The sequence below is a fragment of the Megascapheus bottae genome, chromosome 5 (assembly GCF_031878675.1).
Source record: "Megascapheus bottae isolate mThoBot1 chromosome 5, mThoBot2.hap1, whole genome shotgun sequence".
Classification (NCBI taxonomy): Eukaryota; Metazoa; Chordata; class Mammalia; order Rodentia; family Geomyidae; genus Megascapheus; species Megascapheus bottae.
In genome coordinates this window covers 63981865-64004084 of record NC_143513.1, presented here as the reverse complement: position 1 = coordinate 64004084, position 22220 = coordinate 63981865, and positions in this window count along the sequence as shown.

The window sequence follows — 22220 nt, the reverse complement described above, 5'->3', positions numbered from 1 at the left end:
GAGTCAGTGATATCAGTAGACATGTTGAAAATAAGCAATGGTGATTCAAACACTAAACACTTGTTGATTGAGTGGTTTACAAGTCTGGACCAAGTAAGAGTCAACTTGGAGAGCTTTGAGATATACTAAATTCTGGGCCTCATTCCAGGTCAGTTAAATCAAATCTCCATAGGAGGGGCTTCTCAAGTGTCCTTGAGGGCAAACAACTTCTGTAGGACCAATTATATTACCGTCAGGCATGTCAGAGTTATTTGATCATTTTCTCTCAAACTCACATGAAACTTAGAGAACAGGAATTTCTGACTCCCTGTGTGAGAAGGTCATTGTGAAAAGGGCAAATGGAAACTGGTACAGAGCTCTGTTTACCAGCAATAAACAGGTGTGTGCCACATACTTGTTTTGAAGAACTAAACAGAAACTACTCATGAGCATCTGAACAAAGCTGTTTTCTCAGTAAGTCAAGCTTTCCCCATTATTATCTTGTGCTTCCTAACACAATGACACAAAAGAAAAGGCAAGAACATTGTCTTTAGAAGATAATGAAGGAGGAAGCTTAGTGATTTCTTACCTGCTACATCAAGGGCCAAGACTGTATGAATCATAGTAAGTGGTTGAATGGACACTAGCCATTCTGGGACTTGGCTACCATACAAAATCCAGACTCCAGTAACCAGTAATCATGAGACTTGGGAGCAGGCTGGGCTGTTTCTAAATGGAGGAAAGCATTTTCACTATTCCAACGAAAGGAAGCACACTCTCTCCCCATAATAAACAATCTCTCTCTCTCCTACCTTCCCTCCTTCCCTCCTCCTTTCCTCCCCCCCCCCTCTCTCTCTCTCTCTCTCTCTCTTTACATTTGTGCAAGTGGCATGAGTAAGCTGGTAAAAAAACATATAAGGATAAAGATCACAAGGGAATTTTCCTTTCCATCTGCAGTAAGTCACATCATGATATGCTGATTGAGTAAATACAGGTTGGTTTTAACAGATGAACACTCTCCATCACCCACAAGGATTATATTCCAGATCTCTTCTCTCTGAAAACCCTAACACTTTTCAACTTCGTGGTTGGGAGAGCACAGGTCAGCAGAGCTCAGGTTAGCAGAGGGTTCTGTGTGGCTGCACTAGTAAACATCTGGGGATCCAGGTGTTGCTCATTTAAATTCTTTGGCACAGAAGTGTTCCTTCATTACATGAAGCTGTCACATTATTATTTTGCCTAATGATACCATCATTATCATATTCACTTGAGTGACAAAATGCCAGATTCATGCCCATCAATTTTCTGCTGTGTCTTTCCAAATCAAAGAGCTTAGCTTTTTGAAATCTATCAAATTAGCCTGGTGGGCTCAAACAGCAGAAAGTGCATTTCAGTTGCAATATTCAAAAATTATATGCTATCTTAGTCTTCCCCTGTAGTTCGTGAATTAAATTTAGCATTGCCAAGATTTAGTCATTTAAGCTTGAGTTATTCTGAATTTAATTATGTGTATCAAGGCAAATATTTAAGTGTAAAAATTTCAATCACAAGAAATGAGAAGATAAAAAAGTAAACATAATTTAGAGAGCAAGGATAAAAGGAAATATTCTCATTGTACTAAGCAATTAATGTACATCATTCTAATTTCTTCAAATAAATTAAAAGAACACATTTGACTTCCATGTATTTAAAAATGATGCTTTGTCTGGACACATATTAAGGCAAGTGCAGTTAGTGGAAATTACAGAAAATATAGAGGTATTGAAAATCTTTAATAAGCTAACAAATTATGGAGGGCACTTGTAAAGGAAGCAAAACTAAAAGCAAGATATTTTAATTGTTAGAGGGTTGGGTTCAGATTCAAATACCAGTAGTAACTGACTGAGCTGTTTAACTGTTCACAACCGTATTTCTCTGCTATCTAATGTCATGCATTGTTTCGAGAGTTGAAGAATCAACATGTTTAATTCATAAAAGGTGTTCAATATCCAGGTAGTTATTATTACAAACATGGATTACTCTATGCATTATATTATATAAATGATATTATTATATTATAAAGCCACTCAATATCCATTTATAAGACTTAAAGGAAATTTTTTTAAAAATCTAGATTTTGGTTTACATTTGAACAACACTTCAATATATTTCTGTTGGATAAAATGAAAGCTTTTAAGATGATATAATCTTTGATAACTACTTACCATCAATAAAATCGAACCTACTGAATAGCATCTGTTTTAAGGAAAATCACCATTCACCCCCACTTCCCCCATTCATGAGAAACTTCTTTGGTATCTGAGAGTCTTCCATCATTCCTTCCATTATTCCATTGTTCAACATTCCTTCACCCACTAAACTCAGAATATTTCACTAGTTATCTTTCTTCAGAATGCCTCCAAATACAGCCTTCTGCATTCTTCTCACCTATGTCACATTTTTCTCTCCTGCCTGGGCCTCTGCCTTCTCCCATATCTCTGCCTTGGGAATCACTAGCTTTTCTGGTTGGAGAATTCTGTTACTTTCCTAACATAGTTGTCTTCTTGATCTTGTCTTTATTTCATAAAAGATCCCTCATGTAACTGTCATTACAGCATGCTGACAATTAAAACCCTAGTCAAAGGATGAATTAGTCAAACCATATTTTGCATACATTTTTTCTGAATTCCAAAATTATTCATTGTGTTACCTTAGTGTATATAGCATATATGCATTCTTCTAGTCTCATGTAAAACCAGCAGACCGAGTCGCCCATTTAGGGAAAGGCCAAGTTGTTAATGGTCAACTATATGTTATCACAGGCACAGGCATAAAAGCAAAGGCAATGAGAGGCATCTACAAGAGACTGCAAAAGTGATGAAGATGAAGGAAGACAGCATGGCAGTAAAAAGCCTGGACAGAATCAGACTGTCCCATTCATGCCCCTGCTCTCTGTTGAGCACTCAAGAGCACTCCACAGTATCAGCTTGCAGCACATATAGCCCATGTGTCGATATGTAAGGACTTACAGAATCTAACTGTTCTCACAGAGACTTCTTGAAGCTTTTCATTGATATACATATATATATGTACATACATACATATACATATACATATATATATATAATTATATATAATGAATATTTTGAACCAATATTTTGAATGGATATTTACTGAGTATTCATCTCTCTATTGTTTCTTGAACTAGAGTATAACAGTGAATAAAGCAAAAATCCTACACTTTGACTTCCACACTAGGGCAGGCCAGTGAGCAGTAAATAAGCCAACAAATTTACAATGTATAAGATGGGGGCGGAGAGGATATGAGTGTGGAATTCTCTGTTTTTATTATTGTATTCCCAGCTGGTTGTCATTAGCTTTTTAAGAGAACAGATTGGCCTATAGATAACCATATTTCTTACTACAGTTATCAGAGGTGAGGCTAAGGTACAGATAAGGCCATCACTTGAGTCACAGAGTAAAAACCCATCCTTCTCAGAAGGACATTCAGAGAAAATGTCACTATACTGGTGCAATATGAAGGAACACTGAAGGGAAGTATTGTGAACAGAATCAGAGACTTAGAAATGTAAACTAAATGGCATACTCAGGACTTTGCAATACAAAGTGACTTTTTTTTATGAAGACCTGAAGAAACAGAATGAAAGAAAGACAACTTTTCAGTAGGAAATACAGTAGACACTTAAGAATTACATTGGTTAATTGGGATGGGGGGGGCGAGAGTTCATGGATTTTATCGAGATCTATTGAAGCTTCATTGTTAAGATTTTTTTACCGAGGAGGTATCTATGGAAAGAGAAAATCCAGGAAGAGAGAACAACTGTAGAGTCATAAAGGCAGGGACTTCCATGAACTGTTTGATGAAGAGCCAGGAAGTGAAGTTTGGGAAGGGAGGATTGGGGTCTAGATAGACCCATTAGATGATTATGACCTCATTTAAAGACTTTCAGCTTTTATTTTGCATGAAAATGGGAAGGCAATGATGGTTTTCTCAGTGATACAACAGGATTTGACTCCTGATTTCAAAAGCTGTCTGAAGGAAAGAGGCTTAAAGGAATTGGAGGTGGGCAAGTTTCGAAGTAGGGATTTCTTAGGAAGTAATTACAAGAATCCAGTCAAAGATGCAACTGACTTGACCCAGCATGTAGTTGATGGAAGGAGAGGGGGTAGACAGATTCTGAATATGATTTGAAGGTAGAGATGACAGGATGTACCTGTGGATTTGTCTGTAACATGTTACAAATAATTTATTACTACATCAGTACATCAGTATATAGTTTCATTTACTACATGAGGAATGCTTTGAGTATTATTATAGGTAAACTTTTTTTTTTTTTTTTGCCAGTCCTGGGCTTGAGCTCAGGGCATGAGCACTGTCCTTGGACTTTCTCAAGGCTAGAACGCTACCACTTGAGCCTCAGCACCACTTCCAGCTTTTTCTATATATGTGGTACCAAGGAATCAAACCCGGGTCTTCGTGCATGCTAGGCAAGCACTTTTAACCACTAGGCCAAATTCCCGGCCCCAATTATAGCTAAACTTTAATAGGGCTGAATGCGGCCACAAACCTGAGTGTTATCTCACCCAGAAACCTTCTGTAGAGGAGTCTCTCTCTCTCCAAGAGTTCTTTTTATATTTTTTGTATCCTATATCACATCTATTTAAGATCAAACAACTCAGTGCAATTTGCAGTGCCTTCCTATTACATATCATTTCCATTAGGATTTGAGGACTGTCCCAGACTTCTTACAGGGGATGTATAGTGGTTTGAGAAGAAGAAAAAAAACAGACTCCCTTGAGCTCGTTCAGCAGCTCTTCATTTGCTGATATGCTGGACTCTAATTACTTTCTCTCCCAATCCTCCAAATAAACACAGGAGATAACACAGGAACAGGGTTAGTGGGAAAGAGGGGGTTAAGGGAGATAGAGAGACAGGCAGATTTTTAAGTAGGCAAGTTATTTCCTTGAGCATAATTAGAATTTAAACAGCATGATGCTGATTTTTTTCTCATCTCTCTTATGGTTGAGGAATAATGAAAATTAACAGCATCTTTACTGAGATCGGACATAAAATTCCAGCTTCATTCTTTATAAAATCAAGTTAATTTCCATTCCTGGGATAAACAAGTCCTCAAAGGCCTGTAAATGAAAACTCAAAGACAGTCGTGGGCAATTTCCCTCACTTTAGGTCCTATTTGTTCTTTTATGAAAGCAAGCACAGTATGGAAAGGGCAATTCTTTAGTCTCTAGACAACCTTTCAGCTTCATCTGTGATTCTGAAACTCTAGTGAGCCCATGACAAGAGCCACAGAAAGCTGTTGTAATGCTTGGAGTTTGGCACAGAAGATGCCTTTCCTGAGCTATTATGGTACCAATAGGAGGCTATTTCATCAGAAATTAGGTCATAACATACTGTAGCATCCTCAATCCCCCAGGAAAGGTAAGGGGGTGTCCCAGCAAGTAACCTGTGTGCATGGTGCCATTTTTTTCTTGCTCTCTGTAAAATGAATCTAAGTGGTTAGCCTGAAGTTACATGGACTATGTATGATGCACCAGCTTTCTGATCATTTAGCTCCCTGTGTCAAATAAAAAAGTCCCATGGATTCTCTGTTTTGCTTGCTGTATGTATAAATCACTCATGCATGACAAGTCATCTTACATCAGCGCCAATCATTGTAATCATTTCCAACCTCTTAGTCATTATTTGCATGTATTTCCTTTATGTAGGTGTTAAGAACAGGTTATATGAAAATGTAACGATTCATGAGTGAGTTAATATGTTAAGTTCCTATCATCTATGTTAATTGTAGTAGAGTAAAAAGGTATCTAAAAAAGGTTTTCTAAACCCAGCACAGTGGCTCACGGCTGTAATCCTAGCTATTCAGGAGGCTGAGATTTGAAGACTGAGGTTCAAAGCCAGCTGGGGCACTAAAGTCCATGAGATTCTTATTTCCAATTAGCCACAAGAAAACTGGAAGTGGTGCTGTGGCTCAAGGGGTAGGGCGATATCTTTGAGCTGAAGAGCTCAGGATGAGTGCCCAGGCCCAGGATCAAGCCTCATGACCACCACCACCATCACCAAAAAGTATTTATATGCCTGGCTCTTGGAGTTGCTTGGGACACATGATCAGGGGGTGGAGGGGGGATGAGGAGGAAAACGTTTGTTTTCCCTTTGACTCTGGGGGAAATTATATGCCAAAGGAATTTTAGGAAAATAGATATGTAGCTCTGTGATTTGGCTTTATCCCTTATATTTTGCCATTCTTGTTTTGTGAGTCAATATCCACACAGTCTGCTTGTATGTGCCTCTATTCTCTACAAATAATTACAGTAAATGCTGAGGTGTTACTGTGAGTACAGTGTGTTATGGGCTGCATCTCTAACAGTACAGATGGCTTTGTGCAGAGTGGCCTTAAAGCCAGCCATTATCCTTGAAAGCCCCACTCTTGGCCGCAAGGGGAAACTCAAAAGAGACAGTAAAATTGGAAAAACAAAAGTAAAAGTAACTCCAGGGACATGACAGTCTTAGTATGTTTTGTGTTGCTGTCATGGAAAGTTACAGATTGGGTTATTTATCAAAACATTCATGTGACTCATGGTTCTAAAGGCAAAGAATCCTTAGATTGAAACGCCCTCATAAAGGCATTTTCTGGGTCACACCATGGTTCGTGGTGAAAAGCCAGAGCCATGGCTCAGGCTGAAAGAACATAAGTGAGAGATGAGGGTTATAGCCCTGAGCTCTTTTATAATTGGTATTAATTCATTTATTAGCTTCATCTCTGCTAACCTAACTCTCCTCCCCCAATCCAGTTTCTCCATGTGGTTGCTTTGGAGATATATTTTCAGCACATGCTTTTTGGGACTGGGAAGACACATTCACACCACAGAGTTAGTTATCTCTATTAGTGAAATCAGTAGATTGATTTACATGCACAGGGAAAAAATGTTAGAAATGGTAACTAAAACCAATTTTAAAAAGCTGTTATTGGCTTTTAATCACAAACCTTGATACTGATGGTAGAAATCTATGTCCACTTCGCAAGAAATTAGTGAAGAAATAAAAAGACAAGTCATCCAAGTTTGATTTGTGAAAGTTTTACTTGCATCCAGAGCAGCACTGGTTAGAGGTAAAAAACAAACAAGTTCATCTCAAGTTTTTGCAGTTAAGACAAAGATAGGAATCAGAGTTAGGATAAAGGTTGCTCCTCCTTTTCTCTTATTTTTGTTATTTTGATGGCAATGGAGTCAGAGTCAGGGCAGAATGGAGGTGTGTTAAAAAAAATTGCCCAAACTTACATGTTACCAGTTATAATTAAATAGTCCTTTGATACACTCTGAGGGAGGTCATTGAAAGAGGAAATAAAATAACATTTTTTCTTACTCTTTTGCAATTGCACATGAATATCCCTTTAGGAAGATTACATGGACACTCAGAGACTCAAAAAATTCATGAAACCATTCCTTCATTGTGCCAGGAATAAAAATGGCTCTACAGAACTAATGCAGAATGAGTTGATTTGGTTTTGTTTTTAATGTTTATAACAATTTTCTCCAGCGCCAGCATAGTAGCATCTATTAACAAATGTTTATTAAGCCCTCAGTGTGCTTTTTGCTTAGAGAAAGAATGAGGGGTAAAAGAAAGGAAGGTCGGAACAGAGGTAAAACTAATCCAACTCTGTTTGATATGCACCTACTCTGTGCTTCTTCTCTATCTGGAGACTACAAGTCAATACCTCTTTTGGAACCTGGACTTCCCACTTAATCTCTAAAGAACATGGCAAAAAATTGTGCAAGATATATAGAAAGCTAAGATATACATACACGGATGCTTCTACACAGCAGTGCCTGTGAATAATGGCAAAATTCTCTACCTCCCAAGATTTATCAGGAAACCCATCACTTGATTTCCCAGGTGCTTTGTGCAAGACTCTCTTATAAATAAACATGAGCAAACAACAGCACACTGCAAGAACACCAGTGAGTAAACAGCACTGAACAATGGCTTGATGTTATGCCTGATAATTTGGCTTATAATTTACACAGGATGGCAAAATGTATAAGCAATGTTACCTTCTTGGGCAGTTGTAAAATCATTATATGTTTAAAAGCAATTTGAAAAAGATGGAAAAGAGGTTCTTAAACCAAGTTCTTAAAAAATTACTCACTTGGGATATTTTCCATGATAAGGTAAGCATGCATTTTGGTTTTATGTGAGAAAGTGCAGCATAAACCTTCTCCCTCAGCATGAGTAGTAAGGTAGCAGCCTTTGATCTTGTATCTACTCGTAAGTCATTATGGCTATATACAAAGCAGTCTTGATTTTAGAAAGGTTGATTATTTACAATCCAAGTGTTATTTTCAATAACAGTGAAAGCAGTAATTGCAGTAGGTAATATTTTTTATAATTACTATATACTAGGTGATAGTTTCTTATGCCACTTCTCATTTAATTTTCACAGCATTCCTAGATTGTTGGTATTTTGATTATTCCCATTATGAGTGCTTTTTTTTTCCTAAATAAAGAAAAACAATAGAAGTACAGAATAGTTATATAATTTGTAGGTAAACACAAAGGATATGCTGAACACAGTGTTTATGCAGAAATGTTTTTATTGCAAATAATAAAAAATATTTTATTCCAAATATTTTGTCCTATGATCAAGAATCTTATTTCCTCACCAGGAAATGTGACATACATAAATATCTTAAACATCTAACATAAGATAATTAGATAAATGAAATCAATTATCACTTATTTGCAGAGTTATATCCATCTGTGAGACACAATTATAACAAAAACTCAAACAGGAACCTCAAGTGTGACAGCTTTGGTCTCAAAGTCAATGGGCAATGACAATGATAACCAGAGGAAGAGGCTGATTATATCCACTGGCTATTAAAATCTCCCTCTCACCTTGCAGAGAGCATTCACCCAGGACATAAGCATCTTTTTTTGCCAGTCCTGGGCCCTGAACTCAGGGCCTGGGCTCTGTCCTTGAGCTTTCTCAAGGCTAGAACTCTACCACTTGAGCCACAGCATCATTTCTGGCTTTTTTCTATGTATATTGTACTAAGGAATCCAAACAGGGTCTTTGTGCATGCTAGGCAAGCACTCTACCACTAGGCCAAACTCCCGGCCCAGGACAAAAGCATCTTTCATTTTACACACAGATAAAAGGCAGGAGGGAGAAGATGCTGTGATAATGGCGAATAAGAAACAATACTCAAGGGTTGCTTGTAAAAGGAAATAGACTTTCTTAAAAGATCCCTCAAGTAGATTGTTTCCTTCTCTTCTGCTATTTCTGTAATTGTCTCTCTTAGAACTACTTTCAATAACCCCTTTGTTCCTTTAAAGCCAAATTGTATATATGCTCAGCTACATACACTAAACTGTATGTGGTGAGGGTGTCCATAATTAGGTTTAGGAGCAAATGAATGAGGTATTTTTGTTCATTTAGACACACTTCACTATGATCTCGATATTTATGATCATCTATTCTGTATGCTACATTCTTAATTATCATTGTCAACATGATAAAAGTGTTCCATATCACAGGTGTTGACAGAAAACAAATCAGTGGCCTTGGAGAAGAAAGTTCCAGCCTTGAGATAAATGAAGGTTTTCAAAAGCAGAACGGATATTGCATTTATGACAGATATTGCATTTATAGACACAACAGCTCATTTGGTGCTTTGGAGCCCTTGTTCGGTATGTGAAACTGTTTCCATTCTGATTCTAACAACAGCATTAATTGCTCTCCTCTTCCACTATAGCACAAACCTTGCTGCTTTCATTGGATTTCAGAGAATTCAGAAAAGGTCCTTTTCTGATTTTAATTGTTTTCCTTGGTGGCATTGTTAGGTTTTATTTCAGCAGTCTGGAGGTGAAACCCACCAACCAACCAGTGAGTTCATACAGCATCCCTACTATGCAGTGAGCTTCGCCAAGCCTACAGAGCCTGCAATTGAACTGAGGAGGCAAAACCTGTAACTATGGAATAGTAAGAGAATGATGAGGGCTGAATAGCAATTACTCTTGGTATAATAGAAACTCAGAGAAAGGAAAAGTCAGTGGAGGCTAAGTAGCCAAAGGTTTCAAAATTATTATTATCAATTACTATCATTTCCACAACAATGGCTAGCATTTATTGAAAATAATGTGCTAGACACTGTGCAAAGCATTTTGGGTGCCTTCTCTGCTTTAATCCTAATAATAAGCCTTGTATTTCTACTCACAAAAAGTGAGTAGCTATATAATTAAATGGTGGTCACAGAACTAGTAAAGCCAGGATTTCTACTTTAATGTGCTTTTCTGGCCCCAATCCACCATACACACATATATGTATTGCTTTAGCTTTGTAGAGAATATTTTATGGAAAATGTATGTAGATTCCAACAGGAAAAGGAAAAGAGGGAGGGCACTTCACAAAGAGGAATAGCATACATGCACCTGAAGACAGATACCAGCTTGGTATATATGTGCTCCACATGTGCACAGTTGACAGTTGAATAAAACATGCTGCTCAGTGATGTCCATATCCTGTAATTGCTAAATTACATGAAATCAATGCAGTTTTCTTCTCAATCAGTAATTAAAAATAATAAAAATTCTGCAAGTATGTTTTCTGTTTTCAGGATGTAGTAAATGATAATAAAAGACTGAGTGTGTTCATTACCATTTATATAACTTACCCTTTTCCTCAGTAGAGTAGATTGGGACAATGAAAACTCAGGGTATCAAATATGAAAGAAAATGCAAGGAGTAGGATAATAAACGGAAGTAGAAACTTGTTTACATAGCCTATAGGTCTCCATAATGAGACTTATTTAGAAATGTGCTGTTCAGGAAGTGGCAGTGTGGTATAAATGGTAGATAGAGGGCTAGCCTTGAACTGAAGAGCTCAGGGACAACTCCCAGACCCGGAGCTGAAGCCCTACAACTGTCCAGAAAAAAAAAAAAAAACAGAGATGTGGTGCTCATATAAACAGAAGACCTTTGAACATTCTTTCCCTTTATCTCTAATCTCTACCTTGCAAGTGAGCATCATTGATTTTAATCAGCAAGACTTCATTTGTGTCCATATATAGTCATTTTAATTAAAGACAGAATTCCAGTAAGAAATTTGAAAATGGAATGAAGAAAATAGAGGGGTTGGGATAGAGGAAAAGGATGCAAGTGATGACATTAAACAAGATGCATTGTACCATAAGCTAACATGTTGAATTGCAACTTCCTTGCATACCTACTTAAAAATAATTTTTAAAAAGAATTTTGAAATAACAGAACACTTGTTTGGTGTGTGAGTATGTGTGTGTGTGTGTGTGTGTGTGTGTGTGTGTGTGTGTGTATGTGTGTGTGCGCGCACACATGTGTGTACTAGTCCTGAGGTTTGACCTCAGTGCCTAAGTGTCATTCTTTCTTAAGACTTTTTTTTGTGGGTCATGGGGTTAGAATTCTGGGCTTGGGCGCTATCCCTGAGCTCTTCAGCTCAAGGCTACTGACCTACCCCTGGGCCTGGGGGTTGTCCCTAAGCTCTTTAGCTCAAGGCTACCCCCCTACCCTTGAGCCAAGCCCTATTTACCATTTTCTAGAGGTTAATTGGAGATAGGAGTCTCAGGTCCTTTTGTGCCTGGGCTGGCTTTTAACTTTGATCCTCAGTTCTCAGCCTTCTGAGAAGCTAGGAATACAGGCGTCAGCCACTGTGCCCAGCCCTAAGACTTTTTTTCCCTAACACTATACCATTTGAGACATACTTCCACTTCCAGCTTTTTGTTGATTAACTGAATTTAAAAGTTCTACTTACTTTCAGCCTTCTGAATAATTAGGATTACAGGATTATCAGCGTACAGCACAATGGGTGCTTTTAATGTAAGTCCAGCATGGGCATTGTAATTGGACAAAAGATATGTGTTGAAAATATATAAGGGATATTTACAGCTCAAGAAGAAGAAGGAGGAGGAGGAGGAGGAGGGGGGAAGAAGGAGAAGAAGAAGAAGAAGAAGAAGAAGAAGAAGAAGAAGAAGAAGAAGAAGAAGAAGAAGAAGAAGAAGAAGAAGAAGAAGAGGAGGAGGAGGAGGAGGAGGAGGAGAGCAGAAGGAGGAGGAAGAGGAGGAGGAGGAAGAAGAAGAAGGAGAGGAGGAGGAGGAGGAGGAGGAGACAACTAGATTGAATCTTTAAAAAAAATCAAAGATTTATAAATATTTCACAAAAGAATATACATGCATTACTATCTACATGGAAACTGAATGTGTTATTAAGTAGAGGCATGCAAATTTTAGAGAATATTGAGATACCACTACACATTCATCCGAATGATTACATTTTTCATAACAAATTTTGCTAAATATTCTTGAGGATGTGGGAAAACTGGAGTTCATGTTGTACTGTTAGAAATGCGAAATGATTCAGGCACATTGAAAATTACAGTGGCCACTTTTTATCAAGTATTTTTCAGGTGTCCCAATAAATATCATTCCTATTTAGTCAGATGAAATAAGAGTCATGTTCACAAAAGTCATACATATAAATGTTACCAGTTATTTTGTACAGAGCATATGAACACTCACAGTAATTTAGATGCCCATCAGTTCTCATTTGAATAAGCAAATAATGGTATATCCAAAAATGAAATATTATCTCGTATTGAGGGAGAGAGAGAAAGAGGGAGGGAAAAAGAGAGGAGAGAGAGAAAGAGAGAGAGAAAGAGAGAGAGAGAAAGAGAGAGAGAAAGAGAGAGAGAGAGAGAGAGAGAGAGAGAGAGAATTTAGAATGACGAAGCTGAATCTCAGAAGCCTAACGCTAAGTGTAAAAAAAAAAAAAATAAAACCAGCACACAAAAAGTTACTGCAAGCATTTGCATAAAATTCTAGGAAAAAAAACGAATATGAGGGACAGAAATCAGATGAGAGGTCACCTCAGTTAGAAAATAGATGGTATACACTAGAATAATCAGGGCTTGATCTGAGGTTGCTGAAGACAAATCTTACAGCAAATCTTTGCATGAAGTTCTTCATCTGGTGAGTAGGTGAAGAAGATGCAAGCTGCGGCAGGGGTGGTTCACAAATTCCCAGAATGCTTGCCTCAGACACTGGCCTTCTTGGACTAAAGTCTAAAAGATTGTCCTCAAATAAGTCGTTATGCACTCCGCACAATCTCTAGGGAGACTGGGTATTTCTCAGGCCATCTAGGTCTTCAGTAACCGAAGACATTGTCCCTAGAATCTTGAATTGTCTTTTTCAGGATTTTTCACCTGGATAATCACAATAATCACCAACATTTCTTGAGAATGCCTTATATCAAGATTGTTTAAGGTATCCAACATTATGAGGAATATTTTATATTTCTCAATGCATCCTGTCTTAAAAACCTCTAACCTCTTACTCTGAATTCAACGATAAAGCAAATCTGGGATTTGAAAACAAATGTATCTCCAAACATGCGAATAAAATTGTTAAATTAAATGCATTAACAATAATATAATATAGAAAATAATACAACTGCATAAGCCATACAACATTTAGGATAATATAGGCCAGGTGATTTTTTTTTTGTCAGTCATGGAGCTTGAACTCTAGGCCTGGGTGCTGTGCCTGAGCTCTGCAGCTCAAGGCACTGCCCTCCCCCTTGCCATTGAGCCACAGCGTCACTTCCATTATCTTTGGTGGTTAATTGGAGATAAGAGTCTCACAGACTTTTGTGCCCGGGCTGACTTTGAATGGTGATCCTCACATCTTAGTCTCCTGAGTAGCTAGGATTACAGGTGTGAGCCACCACACCGGGCTCAGGCCAGGTGATTTTTTAAAAAATCCTTTTAATCAAGAAGAGTAAGTGGTTTGCCTGAAGTCATATAGGTTCTAAGTGTAGGGACTACAAATTAAATCCAAGAGATGTGAACTAAGGACCTTATCTCCTCACTACAATTCACCATAGCGATGAGTACAACTACTGTAACCCTTCACGTCTGCACCAGGAGTCATGAGGTAGTTTGAAGTGTGTGCAAGGGCCAAACTTGGGAACAATGGAATACAAAACAAAGAAGGGACTCCATGGAACAAAGCAAGAAGGAAGTTAGATCTAGTTCCAGCATCTGGGAAGTGAGCAGAAAGGGAGACGGGGTGGCAGGAATGGGATCTTTCAAGTGAGGGGGCACTTAAAGGCAATTATGAGGACAAAGGGTAGACTGTCAAAAGAGGAGCAAACATATCTTGAGAACATTCAAGTTAAAAAAAAGAGGAAAATATATTGTGGATTAGAAAGTGAACTGGACAGAAAGTCAATTCGACTACTTTGATTTGCTCATTATACGATGTACACTGGTACCGAATGATCTCACAGTATCCCATAAATGCTTTTTTTTTTTTTTTGCCAGTCCTGGGGCTTGAACTCAGGGCCTGAGCACTGTCCTTGGGCTTTCTGAAGGCTAGACTTCTGCTACTTGTGCTACAACACCACTCCTGGCTTTTAAATTTACGTATGTAGTACTGAAGAATTGAACTCCGGTCTTTGTGCATACCAGATAAGCACTCTACTACTAGGCCAAACTCCCAGCCCTCCCATAAAATTTTAAATTTCAAATAATAGTGAAAAAATATAAAATAATCTCTTTTTCTCATGTTGAATTGTGCCATCAAAATAGCTTTGTTTTCAAAATAACCCTTCTTATTTCTTTTTTTTATATATTTTTTTAAATTTTTTTATTGTAATTAGTAAAAGGGTTACATGATATTTGCCAGATAGAAGGTGCATTAATTCACATACATTGATACCCTTTCACATGTCTTGGTACCCATTTCCCTCCCCCCCCAAACCCCCCACCCATCTTGGTTTTCCCCCCTTCCCTATCAAATTTCAAATATCCAAATACAAATAAATTCAATATATCAGATAACAAAGCGAGATACTATACCAATATGAGATAACCAAGGGACCGCAAAGGAGATGAGAGACAACATAGTACATTAAGGACAACAATCATTCATTATATGGCTTTTGTTTCAATATCCTGGAGGTCCTTTCAATTAGCTTCACATTATATGGCCTTATGTATCAAGATTTTGCTCTATTGCAGATCTCTGCTAGTAGAGCCCAAGGTTTCTACTGATTATGACAAATGAGGGAAACCATTGAGCCTAAGTTCCTTTGAGTCTGGCTTACTTCACTTAATATGATTTTTTCTAAGTCTTTCCATTTCCTAACAAATGGGGCGATGTCATTCTTTCTGACAGCAGCATAGAATTCCATTGTGTACAAATACCACAACTTGTTGATCCACTCATCAACTGAGGGACATCTAGGTTGGTTCCATATCTTTGCTATGGTGAATAGTGCTGCAATGAACATTGTTGTGCTAGTGGGTTTAGTATGTCCTTGTTTCTGGTTGGTTGGGTAAATGCCAAGTAGTGGAATTGCTGGGTCATAGGGGAGTTCTATGTTTAGCCTTTTGAGGCACTGCCACACTGCTTTCCATAGTGGTTGAACGAGTTTGCACTCAGTGCAAACCCCTTCTTATTTCTTTCCTCCTTTTTCTTCTGGACATATGAGCATTACTATCCATATAAATAAGCAGCTAGAGATTTCTAAAAGGATTCTGGGAAATCACCATGGCATCTAGTAGCAGCAGCATCTTAGGTGGTTGACTTTAGGGGAAGATGATTTGAGTATGATTTGGGATGTCATTTCTCCAATTATCCTAAATCCTAGTTCTTTAGCGTTACTATAAATGTGCTGGTTATGATGGGAGAAGAAGATTGTCCATGTATCATCTCACAGTGGCCTTTCAGTAAACTATATTTTAAAAAAATAAACAAAAATAACACTGGCCCCAAGAATCATCTTTCTGAAGAGTGAATCTGAACCAAATCATCTCATTCCAATTCAACATTTTATTTTCTTTTACAAATCCCTATAGTCTACAGAATAAAGTCCACATTTCTTAACCTGGCATTTATATAAGTCATTATCTTTCAGGTTCCATTGAACGAGATTTTGTCCTGTATTCAGTCATAATGAGAATAAAATCCAGGTACAGTGAATGCCATGTGAGATAATGCATTTGCTATACAGTTTTTTCTTTACTATAATGCCTTACCCTTTACTCACTTACCTCTAATTTCACTCCTGTCTGTACAGTAGATGCCCACATCTTCTTCTTAGCTCATTTCTGGGCTTTACTCCTAATGTAATCCCTTGGAAATTATACAAACTTCCCTCTGTATTCCACAGGTGTCTTGAAAGTAAATCTCAATTTTAATGCCTATCACTTTGCTAACATTATTTGTTTATTCTGGCCTCACCTACCAGGGTGTGCAGTTTCTCAAATGTAAAAATGGCCTGTTCTTCATCCTTGTATGAGCTCCCCTCTTAGCACAGTCCCTCAAACCTGATATGGATTTTATATAGCATCAATGAATGTCATACTTACTCCATTAAATTCATCCAGTTTTCTTTCAAGATTTTCCTACCTGGTTCAGCAGCCCTAAACTAAGTCTTAGGGAGACTGACATCTCTCTCCAGGTCTGCAAAATTCCTTACAAGCTTGTAATTACTTTTTCAAAGTACTGTGGATACTTGGTCTTTAGAGACTTAAAATTATGCAAATTTTCCCATTCTGTAGGTTGTGTTTTACTTTCTTGTGTTTTTGATTTGAGTTAAATTTTCATATATAGTATACAGCAGGGATTTAAATTCAGGATATTTTTCTGCATGTAAATACTTGGTTACCCCCACAATATTTTTTGTTGCTGTTAGTCTTCTTTTTTCATACATATTTTATTATAATTAATAGAAGGGTTACATTATATTAACCAGATAGAAGGTGCATTACTTCACAAACATTGATACCCTTTCTCATGTCTTGGTCCCCATTTCCCTCCCTTCACCCCTGCCTCTCATCTTGTTTTCCCCCTTCCCTATCCTATTTCAAATAACCAAATAAGCATATATACAATATATCAGATAACAAGGCAAGATACTGTAACAATATGGGATAACCAAGGGATAGCAAAAGAGATGAAAGATAACATAGTGAATTAAGGACAACAATCATTTTATGGCTTTTGTTCCTATATCCTGGAGGTCCTTTCATTTAGCATCATACTGTATGGCCTTATGTAAATCTCTGCTAGGAGAGCCCAAGGTTTCTAATGATTATGACAAATGAGGAAAACCATTGAGCCTATGTTCCTTTAAGTCTAGCTTACTTCACTTGATATGGTTTTTTTCTAAGTCTTTCCATTTTCTTACAAATGGGGCGATGTCTTTCTTTCTGACAACAGCATAGAATTCCACTGTGTATAAATACCACATCTTCTTGATCCACTCATCAATTGAGGGGCATCTGGGTTGGTCCCATATCTTTGCTATTGCGAATAGTGCTGCAATGAACATCGTTGAGCTAGTGGATTTAGTATGTCCTTGTTTCTGGACGATTGGGTAGATGCCAAGTAGTGGAATTGCTGGGTCATAGGGGAGCTCTATGTTTAGTCTTTTGAGGAACCACCATAGTGGTTGAACGAGTTTGCACTCCCACCCACAATATTTTTTTTTTTTTGCCAGTCCTGGGCTTGAGCTCAGGGCCTGAGCACTCTCCTTGGACTTTCTCAAGGCTAGAGCTCTACCACTTGAGCCTCAGCACCACTTCCGGCTTTTTTTTTCTATGTATGTGGTACCGAGGAATCAAACCCGGGTCTTCGTGCATGCTAGGCAAGCACTTTAACCACTAGGCCAAACTCCAGGCCCTAAGAGTATTCTTTTCCTCAGTGATCTGTCTTGGATCTCTTACTAGAATAGATTTAGTTTTGTTCCAATTTTCTGGGGTTTTTTTCCTGGTTAATTTTGTTTACTTGTGTATTTAGCCTGAATTCAAAGTACACATTCTCAGACAAGCAGTAGCTGCCTAATAATTAGGGGAAACACAAGGACAGGAAGCTTGTTCTGGGAATTAGTTTAACTCAATGTCTATGACAATAATTTCCAGTTCTCAAAACAAACCACTGATGTGATAAGAAGATAAATAATTCTGTGTAAAGCTTTTCTTAAAGCATCTCTTATCTTATACATTCTATGGGCCATATCAGTGGGTTGTGTTACAATAATTTGGGTACAGAAAAAAAGTTGCCTATTTGTTTGCTTTGACTTTAAGCAATTCCCCTTTCTTTTAAAAAAGACTTTAAGTTCTAGAAACAGCCTCAGAAGTGAAAGATCTCAAGATTTTTGAGAATTGTACATTTATTTCAAGAAAAAATGTTAATTTTTGTACTAAAAGAAGTTTCTTTGAATAGATATCTGACATAGAAATACAGAATAAGAAGCGAAAGAGGAGATTCTTTTACAGAAATCCTTGACTTTTAAGAGGATGCTAGTGGAAGATTCAAAGACACAGTTATTTATCTGGAAAATGCAGGCAGACAAATAAACCATGCATGAGCAAATATGACCGAAATAGGTTAATTATCATCACCTTATTATAACAAATCATCAAGCATAATTAAATTCTAAGGGTAAAATTTTACTTTGAAACTGAAGATCTCATTTGACGTCCCACCTTCTACAATCCACAGAACCTTCTAACAGTGGCATTGGGAGACCAGTCATTATCTCATGCACCTTTGGGGGATACTTATCCATATTAGGGCTGTCTGTAAAGTCTTTAAAAAGTAGGAAGTGGGAGGAAATTTCAAACTCGAAGTAACTACCCATGTGTAATATATTTTGGGGGAAACTATTAAGAAGTTAATAAACACTTGGAGTTTGTTCTCTCAATATAAAAGATATGGCCTCTTCACATTAGCTAAGCCAGTAGAGTCAGGGTAGTAAAAGTATTGCCATGAGATTGCTAGCAAGTGCTTGTCAAAATAAGGTATATATATATATATATATATATATATATATATATATATATATATATAGACAGAGAGAGAGAGAGAGAGAGAGAGAGAGAGAGAGAGAGAGAGAGAGAGAGAGAGAGAGAGCAATAGTTTTATATGAGAGTGTGTGATAATCACCATGAATGCCTCATGGAGAGAATTATCAAAGTTCCACACTTCATAAGAAAATGTCTAATATAAACTATAGTTCTGCATGTCTGTAAAGAAGGACCCTATAAATTAAGTCTGTCAATGGCTATTTCTTATCAATTACTTAGACAGGAAGATTCTTGATATATATCTCTTCAGATCTTACCTTTGTTCCAAATCTTCTGTTTCTGGACCATATTTTCTAGCTAAACCCTACATCCTAAACTTTCCAGAACCTCCCAAAATAGCAATACAAACTGGGGACCACATAGTTATTAAACGGATTTGTGGAGGACATGCAAACTATAACCCAGCTGGTGGCTTAAGAAGCTGAGATCTGAGGACCGCAGTTCGAAGTAAGCCTGGGAATAAAAGTCTGTGAGACTCTTACTCCCATGAACCAGCTAAAAGATGCAAGTGTATCTTAAGTGGTATAGAGTTAGCCTTCAGCAAAAACGCTAAGAAAGAATGTGGGAAACACTGAGTTTAAGCTTCATTATATACATATACACAACACACAGAGAGTGTGGGTAAGCATAAAAAGTCAAGGTTCTAGCTCTGACAACTTATAATTCTTTAGAGACTATAAAAATAACAGTTATGCAAAATAACAGGATATAAAATGTATTGCCCTCTAATAACATTTGCCTTATGTATCAGCCTAAGCATGCCTTAGGTACGGATCTTGCCATGTAGAGTTCTTTGCAATGTGCAGGCTGTCTTTCCCTTGGGAAGGCACAGTGTCTTATTCATATGACTTCACATGCTAGATTGGCTCTGAGTGGTTCCATTTCATTAGCTTTTCAGCCTGAATTCCATTGCTATAACAGAATGTCTGAGGCTTGTACTATAAAAAGAGAAGTACATTTTGGCTCATGGTTTGGGAAGTATGAAAGTTGAAGGCATAGCACTAACATATGCTGGCTTCTAGCAGGGCCCTTGAGGTGAAAAGATATTAAGTATGTGCTCAAGAATGGCAAGAGAGAGAGGCAAGGAAAGCTGACTTGATTAACAAACCACTCTCACAGTAACTTAACTAATCCTGAAATACTTATACCTCTTGCAAGACCCAATCCAATAGGGGCAGAGCTAATGTTATTTCTGGAGAAAGACATGAATCTATTTATGAAGATAGTATTTCAGAATTTAATCACCTCTTCCTAGGCTCCTCCTTTCAAGGACTCATTACAATCAATATGATCACGCTGTGAACAAATTTTGCAGTGTCATAACTTTATAGGGACTATCAAACTACAGCAGACTCATTTCTTTTAAAAACCTCCAGACTTATGTGAATTAATGCACCTTCTATCTGGCAAATATCATGTAACCCTTTTATTAATTACAATAAAAAATTTAAAAAAACCTCCAGACTTCAAATTACACCTTATAAAAACTTTTGTGTATCGAAAAGTGTAAACTGAGCTAAGTCCTTATGGCCTTCCCATTGGTATGACTTAGCTGTCCAACCATGTGACTTGAAAGAAAACAATGTCCTGCAAATATGTACCTCTGTCAATGTACGATTAAAAAAATAGTGAAATTTGCCACCAACCCTAATAATAAAAGAAGCTAAGTAACAAAGAGAAGAGAATGCTGTAACTATGCCAACAGAAAATTACTGCATGAGGGCACGCTGGCTATCTCCCATATTCATGCTAATCACATATTGTGAAATACTCCACACTTAGGGAAAAATAATTTCTGAAAAAACGCAGGTCAGCTTGACAATAAGCTGTGTCAATGCCATTTTCAACACTTAAAAATTGAATCACCATTAGGAACTTCATTGACACTTCATTGTAAACAGGAACAGCAGATGCTTCAAAGGGACAATATATTGGGTGGTAAAATATGGTACTGTCTCCTGAAAGAGAAAAACAGACACATCTAATTGGAAGCAATAATGTCTTTGCAGCCTCAGAAAGAGACCCACGGGAAAGTGCTGACTCTCTCCAGTTATGCTCAGAAGTGCTTTCCATCTGGACAGACTAGCTACCTATAGGAATTTGGTGAATTGATGGAAAGTGGGAACACTTGGATCGCTGGGTTATATGCTAGTGCCACCACATGAGCCATTGCTACAGGCCACATACTTCCCTTCTTGAGCTGTTGGAGTTATAGAAGTGGTCTCAGAATGTGAACTGTATTTGCTGCCTAGTTAGGGGCAAACTTAATCATCATTAATCGCCACTGCCTCCCACATTTCTGAGTCTACCTCTGAATGTCCTAACAGCAATCACAAAAATTATGACCCTGCAGCATGTGTTAAGTGTATGACAATTGTAGAAGGTGGCTTGGCAAGAGAAGGAGGGACAAACAGATCAACAGTACTAACAAACAGGCCCTGAGCATTTTAAGGTAGCTATGTCTCCTTTGTTTTTCACATTTGAACCACACTTGTTACTCAATAATTTATCTGTTCATTCACTCATTCATTCATTCATTCATGTGTCAGATATTAATTCGTACTGCTCACCAAAAAGTGTTGGCAGAAAATTGACACTACATAATTTTCCCTGCAAAATGTAAATCAAATTCTGCAATAAAAACAAAAATTCAGGATTAAATAAAACAATGAAGAGAAAAGGAGGCATGTTTTCTCAGTCATATATATATATATATGTATGTGTGTGTGTGTGTGTGTGTGTGTGTGCGTGCGTGTGCATGTCTGTGTGTGTGTACTCATGATAAATATAAATAAGCAATCCAGATCAAAAAAAGTAACATTCTCTCTCAGCTATTTTATACAAGCATGTATTTGTCACAGAGGTCATTTCACTTTATTGTACATATTCTTACTTCATTAGAAAATGACCTTTTGTGTACCAAATACAAAAGTAAGTGTGTGATGTCTTTTGATGTACATCACCTTACTTCTGTCAATGACATTTATTCTTCAAAATTATGATTTGTGAACATTATATACTGAAAACTCCGCAGATTTATTTACTTATATAAACTACTAATAGTACTTACAAACACAATTAGGTTTTTATGTTACTCTGGAGTCATAAAACCAGAGATTGAAGAAAGAAAATATGATCCTCCATAAACCATGCACACATTTAATTTTACTTAAGTATCTAGCTCCATGAGTTGATTAGCTAGCGTACTATTTCTTTCTTCTTCTAATGTTGTGCTGGTGTTCTAAAATGTTCCCTCCTAAACCAAGATAAAATATGATAAGGCTGGGTGAGGAGAAAACGCTTCCTCTTCATTGAGTG